Genomic DNA, 15205 nt, shown 5'->3' with positions numbered 1-15205 from the left:
ACCCCCTATGGGTGAGTTCCTCACGCCCAACCACCCCTGGGAGGAATTGTCAGTCGACATGTTGGCCCCGGTACTGGATTCTTGGGGGGACACCCAAATATGTGATCGTCCTGGTTGACAGATACTCCAAGTGGCCAGAGGTAGAAGTCTGTGAGAAGGTGGACAAAGATGCGGTCATTTCCTTTCTCACCAACGCGTGCTTAAGGGAAGGCATTCCGAGAGTGATTACAGGCGATAATGGTCCCCAGTTCACTTCGGAGAAGTGGTCGGCCTTCCTCAGGAGGAATAGGATCATGACAAAACACACGCCAGTGTATCACCCTGCAGGAAATGGTCTTGCGGAACGATTCAACAGAGAGATTATGGGTTCCGTTCAAGCAGACATTAGTGCAGGCAATAACTGGGAAACGGAAATCAAGAACACGGTGTGGGCATATCGAATAACACCCACCCTCACAGGATACAGCCCGTTCAAAATCCTCAGAGGAAAGGAACCGTTCACCAGAGACAACCACATTTGGATGAACCTGCAACTACAAAGCAAATGGTCACCAGCGGTGGTCAGAAGCAACTTAGAGAAAGCACAGAGGACTTACAAAGCCAACTATGATAGGAGGCATAGAGTACAAGAGGTCTCCTTAGCAACTGGAGATTGGGTCCGGGTGAAACTGGGCAACCTGGTGAAGAAAGGCGACAGCAAGTTCAGCAAGCCTCTACAAATCAGAGAACTTTACTCACGCTCCGCCTTACTGAGCGATGGCAAAGTGTGGTCACAAAGCAGACTGGCCAAATGTAACAAAGTCATCGGGTGGAACACTGACAACGCAACCAATAGCCCTGGATATAGTGGAGGGGAATCGGACCATGAGGAAGGAGGCGTCACCTCAGGCACACTGAGGAACTGCACGATGAGGGGGACAGGGGGTGATGCAGGTACCATGACAGAAAGCAACAACTCTGATTCCACACAGCACACTCCACCCCAGGTAACCAATGACATGGGCAACCCAGACATCACACGAGGGGCCACCTCCTCACAAGACAAGAGCCTGGAAGGGAGCACAAAAGAAAGCAATTCCCGCTCAGGGGAAACACAAGTACCACAGGTCCCTCTCACGCGCACCCGCACTGGCAGGGCAGTGGTGTTACCCAGGAAATACAGCGAGTATGATATGTAATCCACCCCTTCCCCCATTCATTCCTCTTCACCCTTGGATGTCACCTCTCTCTCTCCCCCGCTTTCCCACACGCCCCCGCCCAGCTTTCAGCCTGTTTTATAAAACTGTCACTTGTGTTCTCTAGTTGATCCAACGTGTATACGCATTTAGCATGTAGATGCACTGTTCTGTTATCTTTTGTATTGTTGTTAAGGGGAGAGATGGGTGGCGTCGCACTCTAGTTGCTCTAGCACCACGTCACTTCCGGTGGGGTTTGCCGTATCGGCAGTGACGTGTACGGGAGACGAGGCATGCAGGCAGGCTGGTATAACGTATGTGCCGGCTCTCCCTCTCTGTAATAAAGGCCCACGTAACTCACTCATGGCACCGGTGGTTCATTACGTGCACAGGACCCAACTACACACCATCCCCCTTCTGAAGCAGTGCAAGTGTTGAGTTGTGCTTCCAGATTGTGAAGGAAGATGAAAATATTTTGGCACTGGACAGGGCGTAACAGTGAGAGACTGGGGGGTGGAGGTTATGCCCCAGGCCTCGTGCTTTATAGGGCCCTGCTCTCTTTCAGAAACATGTCATTATAGATTTTCAAGCCTGCTGTCTGATAATAATGAAGTAGCTTGGGTGATCACACCACAAGTTGGCGTCGGAAATAACGTTTTCTTGCTTTGGAAGCACATTGTTTTAATGCTGAAGAGATAGATGCTGCTAATCGCAGCTAGCCAGTACAGAAGAAGCATCCAACCCACCCAGCAATATGTTTTGGCGCTAGGCCTCGTACTACCATCATACAGGCCTGGCACAATAGGCCATTTTGCATTTTTGCACCCACACTCGTGTTTTTTGTTTCCACACACACACAATGTGCAGATGGAAAGGTACAATTAAGTCATGGCATGCACTTGTGCTTGTTATTGTAAAAGCATATTCATTTAACGTCATAAGTGGCCGGTGCGCAATTTTGCATGTGATGAGTATTAATAATAATTTACATTATAATATATGGGGAAGCACTCTGGTCCAATGAAAGCTCGCGCCAGGCTGGACACGAAGCCTGGTTCGGGCTCTGCAAGAAGTCCTGTTGGAACCTCAAGCTCATAACGAGTCGAGCTTGCACATAGCATCTGCCTGCCACCCTTGCTCAACCCTCATAATCAAAGAGGAAAAAACAATGCATCAACATCTGAGGTGGAAAGGAGAGATAAATAGATACCCATTGAAATAGGCCGATTTGTATAAAGTGAAACCAGAAACCTGGATTCAATTACAGCTTCCTCGCGTAACCAAATTGTGTGATCTTAAGCAATATTTTATTTCACCGATCCTCCTTTTTGTTCATTATCCCATATAAAAGCACTTTCAAAAACGCAACTTCACAATACCAGCTGTCTGAAAACCTGTTGTGTCTGATTTAATAGACTATAATGTTACTCTTTCAATAAGAATCTGGGTCACATACAGGTTTCTCATGACAACTACCTTCCATCAAAGTTCACAGATGGCACTGTCGCCAGGGTGGGGGCAGGGAAAGGAATAGTCCTAAGCTCCCGTTTAAAAACTATCACTTTTAATAAACTTTTTAGTACAGTGCTATAATGTGATGTATCAAAGTCAAAGCTTCCACATGTTAACGAAATACCCTTTTTTTGAATTTTTAAAAATGAGACTTTATCATATTTTACGTAATGTCTGTTGTATGATATACATGGAAAACATTTTCTGGGCTCGGCTTGCCCTGGCCTCTGAGAGCCATGCCAGACCCTTGTCTCAGCTCTCCCCTGTTAATTTGTTGGCTTGCCCACCTCTACTAGTGAGGCTTTTCATGTAATTAATGCACTTTTTGAGTGATAATCACTGGTGTTCCTAATCAGGTCTTCCAATGAAAACTGGGCACCGAGAAATAAAGCCATTTGCGCAGGATCACACATTTCAATCAAGTATTGGAATTCAGGATTGTAGCCTCGGCTTCTAGAGTCTGCAGTTCAGGCACTAGATTAATTGCATTCTCCTGCCCTCAGTTCTACACATGCATATATAGCTGTGTGCACTTATCTTTCCAGAGCTAAATTAGCATTAGAAATCCAGACGAAGTTCCCAAATCTTCTGCAGCCCGTTACTAAGTACATAAAAATAATTCTGCGGGAAAGGGATACTTTGAAGTTTTTCTAGTAAAAACCATTACAATTTTAATTTAAGTAACCGAGTTTTAAATATACCATTTTTCTAATTTCAATATAATTAATGTTTTTGTTTTTCTGTTGAGTAATCCACATTTTGTTTTTAAAAGATTTGATTTACTTCTAAAGTATACAAATCAAAAGAAATTTCAGTCTAACCATGTATTTCTTGGTTAGGGAAAAGTGTGTCCAGTCAACAAAGTAAGTGGTCAGACTTTCGCGCAACAGGAAGTTTAACATGGGACAAAAAACTGCAGTTGAAATATCTCCTTCCTTCAACTCTTTGCAGCATCCTCACACCCAAGCCTCACTCTTGATGCTGACAGCCGGCACAGTCAGGCCAGGGATGCTCAGCAGCCACGGGCCAATGAATGGCCTGTGTGGTCTATGCCTAGAAATGCCCATGCATCTACTACAGAGTCAGTGGCAACTCAGCCTTTTAGCAGTAGCGCAGCATGGCTGCCCTCAGCCCTAATGCATGCGAGGCAACGGTCTCCCTCACTGCAAGGTTCGGTGGTAAGCTACAGCCATAACTGGAGTGCAGCGGGCTTCACTGGCGCACTGCACTAATGATAGCCACACCTCTAGCTTTCATCCCCTCTTTGTGGAGGTGTTCGGTCTGCTTCACTCAGCTGCTCCGCCCAGTGAACCTCCAACTCAAGAGCTCATAGTGAGGTCCCACAATACAGGGCACCGGCGGGGGCGAGAGGGACCCCTCTCAATAGCAGGGGTGGCTGAAGAAGAACCGGGGTGCAAATGTTGTGGCCAATAAATATTGGTGCATTCGTAGGGTAAGGTAGGTAGAAAACATTTCGAGAAACAAACTCTTCTCAGTTTTTCACATCATCTGCCACGATTGCCTTTCTAGTGTTTACAGACAATTTTTCATGATCAAATTTCTATATTAAAAAAGTGTAAAGTATGCTGTAAAGTCACCTTACCCCTTTTTACTACCCACTTCAGCTCCACCCAATTCAGCCTAAATGACAACATTGATCAGGCAGCAATTCCTTTGAAAGAACAATAACCAATGCGCTTGACAAAATTGCCCCTCTCACAAGGGTAAAAATTGAATCCAGAGCCGCTCCCTGGTTCACGAAGCAACTGAAGTCAGCAAAGCTCTCCTGTAGGACAGTGGAGCGTAAATGGAGAAAAACCAAAGATCCAATAGATCGTGAAACATATAAATGTATCCATCACAATTATATGGAAAACATCAGACAAACAAAAAAACTATTTCTCCTAAATACGGCTTGAGAAGGCAGCAAACTCCAATAAGGAGCTTTATCAAATCTTAAAAGAATTCACAATTCCACCTGTTCAGACACAAGCCTCTATCTCACAGGATTGGATAGATTCCCTCTCTAAATTTTTTGACGACAAAATCATAGCAATCCATACCTCCTTTCCCCCACAAGACATCATCAATGTCTCAGGACATCCTCTCACGAAAGCCTCAGACCCCCTCAACATTCTGGACGAATTTACCCAGTGCAATTCAGAAGAAGTGTCCAAAGTAATGTTAAAAATAAAATCTGGCTCACCCACAGACCCCCTGCCGCCGAGGTTCCTTTCAATCATAGCCCCAGCATTGCTAGATAACCTTAGACCTATTTAACAAGTCATTGTCGCAATATGAAGTCCCTAAGATATGGAAAACTGCCAGAGTTAGGCCGATACTAAAAAAATCTACCGCAGATCCTAAACTTCTTTCCAATTATCATCCAATAACGCTGCTCCCTCATTTTGGAAAGATGCTAGAGTCGCTGGTTAATCAACAGCTCGTTGTCCATCTTGAGAGCCAGGGATTGCTAGACCCATCGCAATCGGGTTTTAGGGCAGCCCATAGTACCGAAATAGCTCTGCTGGAAGTAACTGATAACATCAGACTGGCATTGGACAGACGGCAGTCATCTATCCTCGTCCTGCTAGATCTATCAGCAGTGTTTGACACCATCTCCCACAGCATTCTTGAAAGTCGGCTCTAGGAGATTGGTGTCAGGGGGAGGCCTTACAGTGGCTCAGAAGTTATCTAGCTAATCGAACTACGATATTACAGGTGGGAATCACCATCACGTGTAGCAGGTCAGGATGGGAGTGCCACAGGGCTCTATTTTGAGCAAGAAACTCTTTAACCTATACGTGACCCCACTGGCCAAAGCGATCAGATCCTATGGTTTTGATGTTGTGTCGTATGCCGACGACACTCAGATCTTGATCACTTTTGGCCCAGATCCAATGGAAACTAAGTCACGTTTCAAAGACTGCATGTCCCACATTGACAAGTGGATGAGTACAAATCATCTGCAATTAAATGGAGGAAAAACTGAGATCATTCTCTATGGCAAGGCTCATGAGTATTGGTCACACGACTGGTGGCCCTCAAGTCTTGGCCACTGCCCAACTCCAACACAGATGGTCCGGAACCTCGGCTTCCAAATGGACAATAAATGATCAATGAAAAAACAGATTAATAAGACAATTAACTCCTGCTTTGGCATCATGCGTAATTTACGCAAAGTTTGGATTCCGATGGAGGCGAGAAAACCCCTAGTTCAGGGACTAATCATTAATCGCATGCACTATGAAAATGCCCTGCTGACGTCCATAAATGAAAACCTCCTTCCAAGGCTGCAGGTTCTGCCGAACACCGCAGCCAGTCTAGTACTTAATCTTCCACCAAGATCCCCGTCGGCACCCAACCTGAAACTCTAACACTGGCTGCCTGTAAGAAAACAAATACGTTTTAAGTTTCTATGCTTAACGCACAAGAATATGTACGAAAGAGGTCTGGGCTTTTGGGCAAAAAGTTAAGTTGGTACCAACCCGGCAGAACTATGAGATCTAGTAACCAATCACTTCTCGCATCTCCCAGAATTCATACTACCACAAATGGAGGGAGTTCTTTTTCCTGCCTTGCCCCGGCTTTCTGGAACAAACTGCCCCCACACCTACGCATCATCAAAAAAGCCTTCATGGAGAGGTAGCCCGCACCAAAATCATCATGAGTGAAGTGAATGACTATAAACAGAGAAGTAACAAGGGAGATTATAGTCAATGACCGCACGAGACCCTCAGGAGTGCGGCAGGACAGCCATTCAACAACCTGCAAAACATCTGTGTATTGGGAACGGTTGCAACTTGTTGATAAGAAATACTTACAGCCACTGAGAAAAAGGTAAAAACATGCAGTGAGTTTGCTTTGCGTGTGAGCACCAACAGCACACAGTTCAGGCCAGTTCACCTCTAGGAGCATCATATTAACACCCAAAGTTGCAAAAATCACATTATGGATGCATCGGTCGTGAACAGTATAAACAACCTAACCTCAGGCATTTGAAGAGCATGGGATTACATTGCCAGTCTAACAATGACCCTATAGATGTTCAAAGTCTATATATAGGGTCACTGGAAATATGAGGAGGTTTTTCCAGGTCGTTGCCTTTCCCAGGATTCAATTCAATAGGAATACTACCTGCCACCATAATATGAGGAGTAACACATTTATAATGCACAGATGGCAGAATAAAGCATTTTGGGAGCAAGATTGTTTACAAACAGCAATTAATGAATTAAATGAGAAAAGACAATTTGCCAGGAGAGAACTTTACTTGATGTTACATCTTAACCATTTGCCCACCGAGAGTTCAACGCCTTACTTTTCATCCCTGCAAAGAGACTATGACCTGACAAGACCCTGCATTCAAAACCCCATCGTTGGCTCAATTTACCAACTCAATAATCTCCTTTTCTGAGGCCATTAAATGAACCACCACATTACAGATTTTTTATGAACATGAATGCAGAATACTGGGACTGTGAGTAATTGTAACTTTAAAAAAGCACTGGCAAAGCCAGTAGGATTCTCCTCTGCGAAATCTATTGGCTTTGTTAATGTATTTTTAGACATGTTGCCCGGCAGTAAGAGCTGCTGTGCCACAATGCTTAAAGTTCTTTTCTTTGAAGACATGTTGCACAGCAGCTCATACTGCTAAGTGTAAGAACAGCTGGGGGGGGGAGGGGGATGCAGGTACTTAAGCATCATGAGGCAGGCAAACAACAGGGACTGAAGAGGGGATGGTGGGATAGAATGGATGGAGGGGTAGAGTGGGCCTGCACACACAGGCACTCTTAAGGAGTGCTAGGGTAAATATAAAAAAGTACCTTTGCAATGTGCAACAAGTGGAAGGACAGTAGCCGCAGAGACAGGAAAACGTGCTTGGTCCAACATGGACGACCAGACGGCAAGGAGAATTGAAGAGAAAGTGTAACCAGCAGGAGACCCCGACCAATAAGAAGCAAGGAAACTAGAGAGGCGTGTGAACCCACCAATGGTAAGTAACAGTAGATATGGGGCAGGCTCTAAGACGGTTTTAAACCTTTTAAAATGTACAATAGCATTTGAGGACAGTGCATGTGGGCTGTAGGCAAAATCTAAAAAACAAATGTTTGGAAACGTAATGCTAACGTTATGGTTTTTCATCTCCACGCGAAATCCAGGCCTGTTACCTTTACATGTTTTTACAATAAAAAAAGATAAAGGTGGGGCTAGTTAACTTGGAGAAACAGGAAAATGGAGAAACAAGAAGTGTAGGCAGCGGTAACAAGAAGTGTAGGCAGGTGAGGTCGGTGGACAGTGCTTAATTTGAGGTGATAGGGACCACTGGCACGCATTTTTGGGGACCAGCACTTATTTTTCCACGTCAGACATTTTCTGATAGTCTGAGAGGAAAAAATAGACACTGAAAAGAGGGAAAAAACGTTACCAAGTGACTGGCAGTGTATTAAAGAGGATTAAATAGGCCTGAGGTGTATTCAGGACTGGCAGCCTTGGAATCTGGAACACTGACATTTAATAGCGCCGGCTGTGGGCTTCTGAGCAGCGCTTTGGGCACCTGCACTCATTATATTACAAATTAAGTACCGGGGCATTCTTTTCAAAATTAGCTTTCTTTATTTAAGGTTGTAAATAGGAGGGTCCTAATAGGAATAAAGCAATTATATTAAATACAAATTATAATGCTTAGGTACTAATCTCCTAGGCATCTTCTCCCTCAAATAATAAAGCAAATCACATAAGAGAGTTTACCACAAGAACAGCTAGACATTCTGTTTTAACCCCACCCCCCCGAAAACAAATACCCTGATAGGAAATGTGCTGTGTGGTGCTTGTGCTGCACAAAAAGGAGCAGTCCTGGCAGTCAGTTCCAGTGGGTAGTTTCACTCTGGTAATTAAGAGACAGATGGAGTTCATTTCTTTCCCAAGTGTGTGCTGATTGGCAGCTACACTGTGATCAACAGCACTGTACGCTGAGCACATTATAGACGCCATCTGCCTGCGCGCTGCTTATATAAGGGGGGCTCGGGAGACACTTTTGATTAGCACTTGTGCTAGTTTTAACCTCCTACTGAAATAAAAGAGAATCCCCGTTTTTCTTACCGACATGTGGAAACCACAACATAGCAACGCCCTCGGACCCGGGCCGGGCGCAGGGAAGCAAATGCCATCCCGTTTTGATGAATGTCTTTGGGACAAAGCTACATGAATTGCATTAGTTAAATGTCAGACAACACGGAGCTGCATCAAGGGAATTCTAATATGTGCATCACACGCGCATGATTAATGAGGATTTAACGACCCAAAGCTCTCACTTTAACAACCTCTTCAAAAAGAACCATGTCCCAAAAAGCTGGGGCTGGACGTCTGTGCACAGAGCAGACTATGGTCGCGCGGCAATAGGGGCACTGTTGAAAGAAGGCGCGAGGCAGCAAAGATGCTTATGACGCCATCGTTCGCTGTCAAAGAAGCACAAGCGTGCGTCATTCAGTGATTGATAAACCACCCTCTGCTTTCATTCAGAAACTAGGCTAATCAACTGAAACCCCAGCCAGACGGAATATTGTTACAATAGAACAAGGTGGCATCGACTGGGCGAGGCGACAGGCACCAAAACAACCCACACAAACACACCCAGAAAATGTAATCTCAAAAGGGCACAGAATGAGCCACAAACCAATACAGATAACATACCTTTTCAAACAGACGAAGGAGTACGAATCAGTTACTGCACCATTAGTGGAAATCTGGTATTTTCTGAAAATGTAAAATAAAGCAATCAATTAAAAGTGAGAGCTAGTGAGCTAAATCACCACAGCAGTTGAGAATCAGTGTGTAACAGGCCAACATTTATGTAGAAAATCAGAAATGCTTTTTTGAGAATCCCGTTTTGTTTGATTACTGTCATTGGACGGAAACCTTGGTCACCCAAATACAAAATCAATGTAACTAAGCCAGCAGCGGTTCATGCTTTGCGGCAAAACACCAACAGCGTGCACTGATTTGAAGAGACTAGTTTGGTGTGCCCATTCAGTTCTTGCATGATTTGTTGAGGATGTCTCTAATATTAATTGTGATGTGGCACTTTCGTCTGTAGGCATTTACCAATTTCAAAAAGACCCACGACCATCAGGTAAAACCTAATATTTACCGCAATTCACCTGAGATGGCCTTCAACTAGTAATCAAACCTATAGGTGAAAATTAGAGCATGAATTGTACAGCTAAGACTTAAAATGAAGACTGTGCAACAATTATGACACCCTGGTGTGTGTGAAATTTGTATTTTAATGCCACTTGTGACGCTTTGTCGTGTAGTTCCTATAAAAAGTACACAGGATCTGCGCGTTTAGACAACATACACTGTAGGATTGGTGCAAGATGAACTCTGATTACCCCCCCACCGGGTATGTTGGCCTTCTTGTACCAACTAGCTCACAGTGCCACTAGAATCTCCTCTTACCAAGGAGAGAATAGTTCCTGGGCAACCATCGAACATGACAACCCTGATCCGTCAGGACCGTGGATACAATATACTACTTTTCGCTCAGTCACTCATGCTTATTTAGTCTGTCTCAGAGAAATACACCCGAAAACAAGCTGGGTGTTTTCAATAATCATTTATTGAACGGTTGTTATTCTGGTGTAGAATAGATGTGCTGCAACAACCGTTAGACAGAATAAGATATAAATGATTAACAGTACTATGAAGGTAAAAGGATGGTATATTTCTACCATCTTACTAAAATCATGGATACATTCAAGTATGTGAAACACATGATAAAAGATGCGTACTCCTACGATGCCTCCCTAACTATGGGACCCCGTCCTGGTCTCGGGCTGGACACCCCGCGAGGGATGTTAGACCACTGCGAGCTGGAGTGTCTGCATGCAGGAACCTCAGCATCTCTGGTCATCGTGTCGGCCGGGAAGTCTCGGTCTCCTCTAGCTACCTTAGCAAGATGTGATGTATATATACCCATAGGTCTCCCCGGGGGTCCTACCTTGCTGCATTACTGTGTCGGCCTAAGGATGACGTCGGTCAAGAACTTTTTATATAGATTTTATACAGGAGATGGCAGTCCTGCTGTGCTTCCAAGAACCCTCATGCATAATGTGTGAGATTTCGTACTAGGGGAATCCAGTGTTCTGAATGCAGTGTAATATCTACGTAAAAGGTCAGTCCCTGTAAACCGTGACAAGAGTAATGTAAGGAGAGGATATAGGTGAAGGGTAACAAGTTTACCAAGGCCTATATTATAGAGCCTATATGGAATATAATAGCTTTGCAGGGGAAACCCCACCCCCCCCAAAACCAAAACACATAAGCAAATAAACAAATACGACTTGTGACTTAGTGTTCCGAATGCTAAGCTGCCATGGAAGTCCTGATTAGGGTTCATTTGAAGATTAAAGCCCAGGCAAGGCTCTAGGATGTAAGATTAACTTGCTCTATCATTCCCCTTTGCTACCCGGTGTGCACAATGTACAAGAAATGATAATGTCTTTCCTTTGAATTAGTAGGTACAGGGTATAACTGAGCTGCTTTTCATCTGGTTGTTCTCCCTTGATCATACAAGGGCTTTGGGAAGTCTGTATCAACTACCAGATGACCAGTCTCTTATCCTAGTGGGGTGAAAAACGCTGACCAGGACCCAGGTCAGAGTTCCAGCATGGCAAGGAGTGGTCCCCATGGGCCTGGGCTCTATCCACGGGCTGCCATGCCATAAAGTGCCCAGGAAATGGTTCTGCAGGACCAGGGAGGGCTTCTCTGTTTTGCTGGGGTAAAAACCTCTCACCATGACATGGGGCAGAGCTCTAGTAGATGGGGCTCCATCTGCTGGGTCGCCATGTCACAAAGATCCCTGGAGGAGATTATGCAGACCCGGAAGGACCTCATTTATTTGGGGTGGAGAGCACTGACTGGGCACCGGGTGAGAGCACAGAGACGAACCAGTGCTTGAGTCCAACAACATGGCCCCCAGTGCAGATGGAATGCATGTAGTGGACCAGATGGCCTGGCTGCCATGGAAGTCCAAAGGAGGGCTCATTTGAAGATTCAAGCACAGCCAGGGTTCGTGAGGTCTGATAAATTTGCTCAAACGTTCACTTCTGTTACTCAGTGAGCACAGAATACAAGAAAGGATGGTGGCCTTCCCCAAGATTAACAGGGAATTAAATCTAAGGATCTGTTTGTCACCTGGTTGTTCCGCCCAGACACTGTGAAAGCAGCAGACTCCCAGAGGCATCTGGTCCCTTAGTCACCTCCCAGCCATGCTGCACAAGCCATTCTGTGAGTCTGGCTTACCCAAGAGCAGGCAGGGATGTGAAGCAGGTATCCTGGACAGGGAAGCCTGCTTGGTGAATAATTGGACATAGTTGGTCCTTTTAGGGAATTGACTGCTTTGCCAGCCTCAACTGTTGTTTCAAGGAAAGAGCTTCCATCATGCTTGGGACTGTCTGCCTCGAGGGTGTTTGCATTTTGGGACCTCCCTACCAAGCAGAGTCAAAGCTGAACAGCACAGCCTGGCAGATTGCCCCTGATGAGTGAACCCCACACGCGGTGCTAGCCCCTGGAAGCCGTACAGTTGTCTGGGTTCAATATGCCAAGCTTTTGCCCTTCTTCACCAGGGCATTTCCAAAGAAGCTGGAACAACCATTTCATGGGTTGTCCCCACCAGCCATGTTAGCGGTGAGGCTAGAACTCTTGTGTCTCACTCAGGCTGTACCTTGGCTTACATCTTGCTTCCACTGTCACAGAGAAGGCTGGGTCACCAGTGTCCATGTGACTACGTCTGTCCCCCCCCAACCTCTGCAGGCAACAGAATGCCAGAGGGGTGTAAAGGTTGGTTTGGACCCTGTAACTGAAATGAGTATACTTTAAATCTTTTGATCAGGACACATACTGGTGCCAGCAGTCACAGCAATTCAGGTTTCAATAGCATATATATTTTAAAGCTGCTGCAGTTAAAAAGCTCACAGTTGAATCTTGGGACTAGGCTGGCGATCTGCTGTGGGGCGACATACCACCTATCCCAGCCCTTGTCTATTTGAGCCCCCTTGATGCACATCAGTAAGTGTCCTGGGTGCCTGAAACATTTACTTTGAAAAAATCAGTGTTCAAAACAGGAAAGCCACCTGAATACTACAGCTAGGAATAATGACATAGCACTTCGGTTCTATTTGGCTGGTGTTCAGAACTGGAACCATGATTAACAGTGATGCCTGGGAGCATTCGTTCTGTGTCTCTAGAGGTGAAATTCTTCGACTGGTGAAAGCCAAACCAAAGTGAAAGCATTTTCTAAGACTGTTTTCATTAATTAAGAATGAAAGTTGGAGATTCGAAGACTATCTGATTCAGTTGTAGTTCTGAACATAAACAGTGCAAATCAGTGATTCAGAAGAGTCATTTCCGTGACCTACAGAACAGCTTCTTGGAAACCAAAGTCTTTGGGAGTATGGTTGCAAAGTTGAAACTTATAAGAATTGATAGAAGCGTACTACCTGGAAACACAGGAAAGCTCACCTGCCGCAGACATCGAAGAGATTGACAAAAGGATAGCGCTTTCTTGATTCTGTGGACAGTGGGGCACGAAGATGTAGTGATTTGTCGGGTTAATCCCAATAATGAACAACACTCCTCCATGCTATCTAGTTACGTGACCCTTAGCAGTCAGCATTCCATGTCTCAGAGGGACAAATGGTGTTTAGCCATATGAGATAGAACAATAACCGGTTGGTTATATCCTACATATTTAACTGCAAAAAACAGCCACAGAGTATTTGGACATTCTCTTGTGAATTATGGGGGTGGGAGGTTGGGGTGAACACCCCTGGGTCGCCATCTTCACTTTGATACCTGCAAGGCATTGCACTTGCACTGCATCGTACATTGCCCATTACAAATAATCACACTTTGCATTTGCAAAGTCAGTTACACTGGCTTTACGAATGCAGAACAAAATTAAAAAACACATTCCAGACATAGAACCTAGTCCAAACAAGGTACTATGCTGATTGGGGGTGGGAGGGAGGAGGACAATTTCTAACTGACTGAGTGTGTTAATTTAAAATAACAGAAACCCTCACCCACCAACTTATGTGGCTTGCTTTATCACTGGATCGCTCCTCCACTGGACTCCATTGCTGGTAGTCGGAATGGGCTCTGTTGTCCTGGTGTGGTTTTATAGGATATTTTTGTGTTTACTGCACACAAAAGACTCTCATATAGACTAGAAATTAAAATTATCTGTAGGTGACCTCAACTAGCTTTATTGTGGTTACCTGTGGCAGCATTAAAATAAAACTTTGGGACCTCCAAAGAATAATCAATGATCCCCATTTCCCTTGGTCCACATGTTTCAGCCATAAGTTTTAAGCCTTATTCAAAGTCTACAGCTTTCTTTGTGATTTGGATCCTTGTTCTATATAATTCCATATCCCAGTTCCTCAAAATTTTATCCTAATAAACAATTATGTGTAAAGTGTAAGGGCTGTGGTCTCAAACAAATACACACACAATTCATGTGCACAATACATTCTTTATATTCGCATTTGGTTATTTGCTCACACACGAGTCATAACCTGTAAAAAGAGGCAAATGCCATATAGAACACAACAGGGTAAATACATTTGTCACTTATTATGGCTCACATCACACATTGGTGCTCAAACGGGGACATTGAAACCCTTATCATCCCGCTGCAAACACGTTAATAAACCATTCCAAGTTAAAATGCCATACATGAATAAAACAATTTAAGAACACATCCAGAGGCTTTTGTGGTTTTCCCATCCAGAGGCTTTTGTGGTTTTGTGGTTATCTGTCCTTGCTAAACTAGTGTGAGAGAGGGGCCCTATTGGAGCCCTCTGTATTAAAATGCTGTATGATATACTATTTGTATGTATATAGAAGGCACCAAGCCTATTGGGAACAAGAACTGCCTTATTCCATATAAAAATGACTGCACATTCATCTTGTCAAGAGGAGTTCCCCGATGGCCAACCTATTCGCTAACTACACCCTCTATAGACAAGGCATTGTCTCATTAGACTGCACTTACCAGGCATACTGCAAGTTCTGCATGTAGTGCGTAAGGTGCAGCACAAACACCAGCATCATCAAGTCATCAGAATGTGAACATCAAATCGGGTTTGTCATATTATTCACCAGTGGGGGAGTACGGTAGCCTATTGCAGTCATTATCAATATTAATACAATCACAATTTAGTGAATAAAGAAAAGGCCATTTGTCAGATGTATTAACCCTAGTGCCTGCACGCAATAAACAATGAAGGATCTGGTGTGATAGACATTGTGCGGTAAGACAAAGTAGTACAATCCACTAAGGCAGAAGGGCTGTAACAACATATTGTGTCTACAATAATATAATTAGATGCATATTAGGATGGTGTAAATTGGCTGAAATAGGCATAAAGAGAAATAAATCTGGATCAGACTAAGGAGAATAGCTATTTGGGATTAAGGAATGATTAAACTTAGTTAATATTAGTTCCCTA

At 44.4% G+C, this 15205-nt stretch overlaps 1 protein-coding gene across 9 annotated transcripts in view; it reads right to left on the bottom strand.

Moving 5' to 3' along the window:
• Nucleotides 1-15205, bottom strand: part of PAM (peptidylglycine alpha-amidating monooxygenase) — a 1234044-nt gene that overhangs the window by 977651 nt on the left and 241188 nt on the right. For 8 of the 9 annotated variants that reach the window (XM_085632559.1, XM_085632564.1, XM_085632562.1 and 5 more), the window contains exon 2: nucleotides 9381-9443. The exons of the other annotated variant lie outside the window; for it this stretch is intronic. The gene's annotated coding sequence lies outside the window, so the exon portion shown is untranslated. The remainder of the gene's footprint in view (nucleotides 1-9380; nucleotides 9444-15205) is intronic. 9 annotated transcript variants of the gene reach the window in all.

This window comes from Triturus cristatus, chromosome 2_1 (assembly GCF_964204655.1).
Source record: "Triturus cristatus chromosome 2_1, aTriCri1.1, whole genome shotgun sequence".
In the NCBI taxonomy this organism is placed as follows: Eukaryota; Metazoa; Chordata; class Amphibia; order Caudata; family Salamandridae; genus Triturus; species Triturus cristatus.
Note: the sequence above shows the minus strand (reverse complement) of the source record. Positions and strands in the feature narration are given on the sequence as shown.